At 40.6% G+C, this 7,212-nt stretch overlaps 1 protein-coding gene across 3 annotated transcripts in view; it reads right to left on the bottom strand.

Moving 5' to 3' along the window:
* Positions 1-7,212, bottom strand: part of Zcchc17 (zinc finger CCHC-type containing 17) — a 58,419-nt gene that overhangs the window by 17,051 nt on the left and 34,156 nt on the right. The window lies entirely within an intron of this gene.

Here is a 7,212-nt window from a genome sequence, read left to right as displayed (position 1 = left end):
AAAAAAAAAAATTAAAAAAAAAAAAAGACAGATAATGAAAGCAATGACATGAAAGAGCCCATGTTTTTTCACTTGGGATGAGGCTTTAATTTAGCAATTATAAATGAGAATAGGCCTCATTTCATTAATGCAGAGAGGATGAAATATAATTGGTAATTATACTAAATACACTACAATGCTTACCAGATTTAAAAGATCTGCAAGTTTTTCTAGAAAATCAAGTCCAAATTCCTTATCTTAGCATTCGAGTCCTCTCAAGTCTGACTCTCAACTACTTCTCCAGATTCATTTTTCTTTATACTCATTTTGGCCAAAGGAACTCTTCCTCTTCTATAGATGTTTCAGTGCTTTTGCTCAGGCAGCTCCCACTCCCTGAAATGCTCTTTCCCCTCTTTAATTCCAGCCCATCACTTCACTATACCCAAATATTTCAAGGCTCTGATCTATCAAGATTTCTTCCCTAAAACACTCAGCCAGAATTAACTTCTTTGTTCATGTTCTCATAGACCGCATTTTTGTTTCCCTTAAAGATACAGTCTTGCTTTGGAGACCTGGCTGGCCTTGAAGTCACAGTGATCCTCCTGTCTCAGCCTCTCAAATGCAGGGATTATAGGCATGCACCATCATGCCGGGCTTTTTTTTTTTCCAATTATAAATTTCAGGCCAGAAAGATAGCTCAGTAGCATAAGCACCTGCTTGACAAGCGCAAGATCCTGAGTTCGATCCCTGGTACCAAGAAAATATAATAAATTTCTTCCTACATAGAACAGTATTTGTATTAAGTATACAGCACTAAGTATATACTTGGTTTTCATAATTTGAAAATATCCTTGTAACTGTTAAGTATTCAGATCAAAACCCAGTATAATCAGCACTCCAAAGCATGTCTCAGGTTTACCTCTAGTCACCACGAATAAATTATATAAAGTAAGTGCAAAAAGAAAAAAAAAAAAAACAAAACAAGGAAATGCAGATATGTATCAGATATTTCTGTATCTGGCTTTTTTTTTTTTTTTTTTTGCTTATTTGTGATTCTTTCATATTAGTAGTAGTAGTTAAAGATCAGTCCTTCCTATGACTATAAATACTCTGTTTTAATTGTTGAGACAAGGTGAGGTGAGGTCTCTCAATGTTGCCCAGGCTAGCCCTGAACTCATGGGTTCAAGTGACCCTTTTGCCTCTGAGTTCCAAGAAGCTGGGACTATATATGTGCATGGCCACACCTGGCTTGAGTATTCTACTCATGGGCATTTGAGTAATTTCTTTTTTTTTTTTTTTTAATTTTTATTTATGTGTGTGTGTGTGTGTGGCCAGCTTAGCCCACCAGGGGGCGGGGCTGGCTGGCATGTGGTGCTGGGGGATTGAACTGCGGTCCCTGGGCTTTGCTAAGCTTGTTCTAAGTAGGTGCTTTAGACCACTGAGCCATCTCACCAGCCCCATGTAATTTCTATTATGAACAACACATCTATGAACTTTCTTGTAGAGATCTTTTGGCAAATATATATGCATTCCTCTTGGGAAATGCCTACTTCCATACTGGAGTTGAACTGTTGGGTTTTAGAGGATCAGTTTTAGCACACGTGACCAGTTTCCCATAGTATGTTTACCAGTTTACACTCCTACCAGTCTAGTATAAATGCTCCAGTCACAGCTTGTATTTTTACCTTGACTATAACACACAGAACCTGTAGAATGGGTACTCAGAAAATGTTTATTACTCTTTACAAACTCTGACACGCACTTCGATCCTATCACATACCATATTTTTCTGCATCATGTATTTGTTTTTTCTATAGACAGGTGAGGTCTTGTATTCATTCCCTAGCAGGTTGGCCAAAGGATCAGCATACAACAAGGAAGATTTTTATTATTTTATTATTTATGTATTTAATTGTTATCATTATTATTTGGTGAGTGTGTGTGGCACTGAACCCAAAAAATATTGAGCTACATCCCTAGCCTTTTTTTTTTTTTAAATATATTTAGTACAGGGTCTACAAGGTCTCACTATACAGATCAGACTCGTAGTGATCCTCCTATCTTCAGCCTCCCAAGCGCTGGGATTACAGGTGCGTGCCACCATACCCAGTCTCATTCCCCTCTCAGCACTCCCGGGGGGGGGGAGGGGGGAGCGTGGCACACCAGGGATTGAACCCAGGTCCCTGCGCTTGCTTAAGCAGGTGCTTTAGTCCGCTGAATTATCAGGCCGGCCCTTCCCTAGCCTTTTTGTAAAATTTTATTTTAAGCCAAGGTCTCACAAAGTGGCCAAGGCTGGCCTCACATTTATAATCCTCCAACTTTAGCATCCTGAGGATTACAGGTGTATACTGCCACACCCAGACCAATAAGTGTTTTTTGAAATTTCTTTGCAATAATATTCTTACTTTACCCAAATCAGTTCAATTTTGTTGTTTTTATGGTCCTGGGAATCAAACACAAAGTCCTGTGCATGCTAGGCAAATGCTTTGCCACTGAGCAACACCTCCATCCCTGAATCTCCAACTCTGAAATCACTGTAACTTAGCAGTACCTAAGTTACAGTGATTTTTAACTTTTTTGGCACTGGGAACCAGGTTGCTTTTTTTTTTTTTTTTTTTTTAATACATGAGCACAAATGCACTTTTATTTTCCATTAGTTTAAATTCTTGAGAGGTACAGCATCATGAAGATTCAGTGTCCGATGGCTTTAGCAGGAAGGTTGCTTCGGAACTTGGCACAAGCCACACCGCTGTTTCCATGGGCCCAAGTTACTTTTCCCCAGATCACTCTGATTTTGTTTGGCTTGCCACCTGGAGTCACTGTGTTATTTTTCACTTTGTACACATAAGCACAGCTCTTGCCCAAGTAGAATTCAGTTTCATCCCAGGCATAAACACCTTCAATTTTAAGAAGAGCTGTGTGTTCCCTCTGGTTCCGGAGACCCCGCTTACAGCCAGCAAAAATGGCCTTGCGTCAGTCTTCCAGACATACTTTTCGAAGTCCTGTTCCCAGCAGACCTCCCCAGACTCCACGATGGCGGAAAAAGGAAACACTTTTTTTTCTTTAGACTGGGACTCGCCACACAGTCCAGGCTGGCCTGAACTCACTATGTAACCCAGGCTGGCCTCAAACTTGTGGCTGTCCTCTCTCAGCCTCCTGCATGCTTGGATTATGGTTACACACCACCCCACCTGGTTTGAGGACCAGTTTTGTGGAAGACAATTTTTTCACAGGCTAGATCAGGGTGGCAGATACAGCTTCAGGGTGGTCTCACAAGGAGTGCACGAACCCAGATCTCTCCTGCAGACCCAGCTCACAGTAGGGGTCACACTTCTGTGAGGATCTAATAGCAGCCGCTGATCTGACAAAGAGGTGGCGCCAATGCAATAATGCAAGCAGTGGGGAGCAGCTTCCCTTGGGCCACTCACTTCCTGTTATACGGCCAACAAGCCACTTTTTTTCTTTCTTCTTCCAATTTTATATGCATATATCTGGTAATATGAATAACTGACTGGAAGACAACACTATGAATTATAACAAATACTGTGAAATTCATATTACTTTGTCAAGTGAAATTCTGTATCACTTGTAACTCTTTTTTAAAACTTTTTTTGGTAACTTTTTAATTCTGATTTGTACTATTTAAAAATTTTTTTTAAAATTAAAAAGAAACAAAATAAGTCACATACCAGTACCAGCCCGAGGCATGGGAACTGGGGGCCTCTGCTCTAACTTTAGCTAAAAATCTCAAATCCTTTTCTGAGTTTCTACAGTTCACCAAAACCAAACAAAATCCTGCAAAATGAGCTACATTTTCAAAAGCAAGACAACTGTATAAAAGCAGAACAAAGCTAAACATCTCATGTATTTTAGTAGTTTCACTCACATATTTTAGTCAAGTTTCATGAGCCCTGCAGGATCAAGGGAGGAAACAAGAAGACAAAGATGCTCTGTTCACTCACTGACTCTGAACTTCTTTAAATTTCAGCTCAAATACCGTAACTATGTAACCCAGGCTGGCCTTCCTGCTATGGGTTCTTGAAAGGCCCCTGCTATCAGACAGACACATTTTTGTGCTTCCACGGCATTTTGCCCTCTGGTTATTTCATTTTGTTCCATTTAAGCCTCACTACACTGTAGGACCTAAAGGAATACAATGTCTAGGACATATTGTCAATCAGAATGCAATGGAAACTGCATAAATCTTTGAATCTATACTGCCCAAATATACTATCATTAAGCACAAAAAGATATGGCAAATGTGAATGAGGAACTGAATATTCTATCTTATTTAATTCTGATTAATTTACAGTTAAATAGACATATGTTATTATTCGTAGCTACCAAAAGTAACAATGCAGATAATCATAATAAAGTTCTGAAAATGTTCAAATGTCTTTTTCCTTAGAAGATTCTTATTCTAAATAGCTCAGCAGATTAAAGTGCCTGCAAGCAGGCACAGGGGGGTGGGTGGGGGGTTGCTTGATCCCGGGGCCTGCAGTGTAGAACCCGCCCCACAGGGCTCGCTGAGACGGAAGACTGGGTGTGGTGGCATGCGCCTGTAATCCCAGCCCTTGGGAAGCTGTAAACAGGAGGCTCACTACAAGTCCCGATCTAGTAATGAGACCCTGAACACCCTGTAGACCCTTCCCTAAAATATAGGGGGGTGGGGGAGAAGACTCTTATTCAAAAGATAGGGAGAGGGGGCTGGGGAGATGCCTCAGTAGAATAGGCACTTCCCTGGCAAGCACAAGGGCCTGAGTTCAATCCCCAGTTCCGTAAAAAAAAAAAAAAAAAAGAAGAGAGGGCCAGAGGGCCAGGGATATACCTCAGCGGTATAAATGCCTGCCTGGCAAGCGCAAGGTCCTGAATTCAATAAAATAAATAAACAAACAAATGAATAAAAAGAGAGGGAATCAACTGGTATAGGTAATGTATTATTATTTTTTTTTTTTTCCGGAACCGGGGATTGAACTCAGACCCTTGCGCTTACCAGGGAAGTGCTTATTCCACTGAGCCATCTCCCCGGCCCGGTAATGTATTATTTTGGGGGGTTTTTGTTTTGTTTTTTGGTACTGAGGATCAAACTCTGGACTTTGTGCTTGCCAGGCAGGCACTTAAACCTCTGAGATATTCCCCTGGGCCTGGTATGGGTAATGTAAAAGGATACTTTCTAAATATATAATGGCCAGGCATGGTGGTATGTTTATAGTGCCAGCACTTGGGAGGCTGAGGCAAAAGGACTCCAAGTTTTAGGCTAGCCTGGGCTACAAAGGAAAACCCTGTCTCCAGCACAAAAGAAATAAAAAAGAACAGGACATGGTCCTTTCCCTCAAGAACTTATAGTCTGGCGGCAGAGGACATATAATCATATAATTACCCTATCTTGGCTACACCTAGCTGAAAATTCCTCTAGCCCCTTTTCTACTTGTGATAACTTACTAGATGACTTCACTAACACTTTGGGGCCTAAATATAAGATAGCTAGATTTTGATGGGGAATGTAAAGTGGCTGACAAAATGTGGGTGAAACAAACCACATGAAGACGGTGCAAATAACAAGGCAAGGCTACAGAATGCAGTGCCTGGGGACATGAATTTGAATAGGCGCTTTTCCTACTCAAAGTCTTTTTAAAAAATACATTCTCATATATTGATATTCATTCTCTTTCCCGTCTTTCCCCTCCTCATCTGTGGAGTTCTGGGGATTGAACCCAATGACTTCACAGAGAGCTATGTCCCCACACCTTTTTTGAGACAGGGTCTCACTAAATTGCTAAGTTGGCCAGGCTCAATTTGAACTTGCAATCCTCCCACCCCAGCTTCCCAAAGTGCCAGAATTACAGGCATGTGCCATCACACCCAGCAAAAATTTATATTCTTTGACTGATATTCAAAGCCCCCCGTAATCCGACCCCAAATCTCTTTCAAGCCTTACACTTTAGTACTTGACGATAGCCTCTTTCCTTAAACAAGACTCCTGAATGCACCACTGCTTTTCTTCTGAATGCCTTTTCCTCAAGCCATTTCACCTGCTTGAAACATCGTTCTTTTTACTGTTTTTTTTTTTTTTTAGGAAACTCCATACAGATTTCCATTGTAGCTATACTAGCTTACACTCCCTCCAGTAATGTAGAAGGGTTCCTTTTTCTCTGAAGGCCTTGTCTGTACTTGTTATTATTTGATCTTTTAACAATAATCACTTTTTCTGAAATAAGATGCAATCTGAGCATGGTTTTAATATGCATTTTTGTAGTGGCCGTTAAGTCCTGAACAGTTTTTCATGTATTTATTGGCCATTTTCACTTCCTGTTCTGAGAACTGTTTATTCATTTCAGTTGTCAATCTTCTGATTTTTGTCTTTTATTTGAAGGGAGGCCTCTAACTGAGTTCCTCATGTAGTCTAGATACTAGTCCTCTACCTGAAGAACAGCTGGCAAACATTTTTTTTTTCATTCCTGTAGGTTGGCTCTGTTGGTTGTTTCCTTTGCTGTGCAGAAGCTTTTAAATTTGATATGATCTGATTTGCTAATTTTAGATGTTATTTCTGGGGCAGCTGCTGTTCAGAAAGTCTTTGCCTATTCCTATGTCATCGAGTTTTATCTATTTATCTTTCAGCAAAGCAAGCATTTCTGTTTTAACATTTATATCTTTAGCAATGTACAACCTTTTTTAAAAAAATTTTATTTATTTTTGTGTGTGTGTGTGGCCAGCTCAGCCCACCAGGGGGCGGGGCTGGCTGGCATGTGGTGCTGGGGGATTGAACTGCGGTCCCTGTGCTTTGCTAAACTTGTTCTAAGTAGGTGCTTTAGACCACTGAGCCATCTCACCAGCCCCACATTTATATCTTTGATCCATTTTGATGTTAGTTTAGTACTTGGTGAGAAGTATTGGGTCTATACTCAATCCTCTGCATGTGGACAGTCAGCGGAAAACTATCTTCTAATGTGTTTTTGGCATTTTTTGGTTAAAGATTCAAAATAAACCTTAAAAAAGGGCTGGGGCCAGGCACTGTGACAGAAACCTGTAATCCCAGCACTGGGAGGCTGACGTAAGAGGACTGCCATGAGTTCAAGGCCAGACTGATCTACAAAGTGAAATCTTGTCTCAAAAAAAAAAAAAAAAAAAAGGCTGGGATCAAGTGCGGTAAGTAGCCCAGACCAGTACTCTGTAAGGCAGAGGCAAGGGGGTAGTGAATTTAAGCTCAGCCTAGGCAATTTAGTAATTTAACAA

The sequence above is a fragment of the Octodon degus genome, unplaced genomic scaffold (assembly GCF_000260255.1).
Source record: "Octodon degus isolate 3935 unplaced genomic scaffold, OctDeg1.0 scaffold00163, whole genome shotgun sequence".
In the NCBI taxonomy this organism is placed as follows: domain Eukaryota; kingdom Metazoa; phylum Chordata; class Mammalia; order Rodentia; family Octodontidae; genus Octodon; species Octodon degus.
Note: the sequence above shows the minus strand (reverse complement) of the source record. Positions and strands in the feature narration are given on the sequence as shown.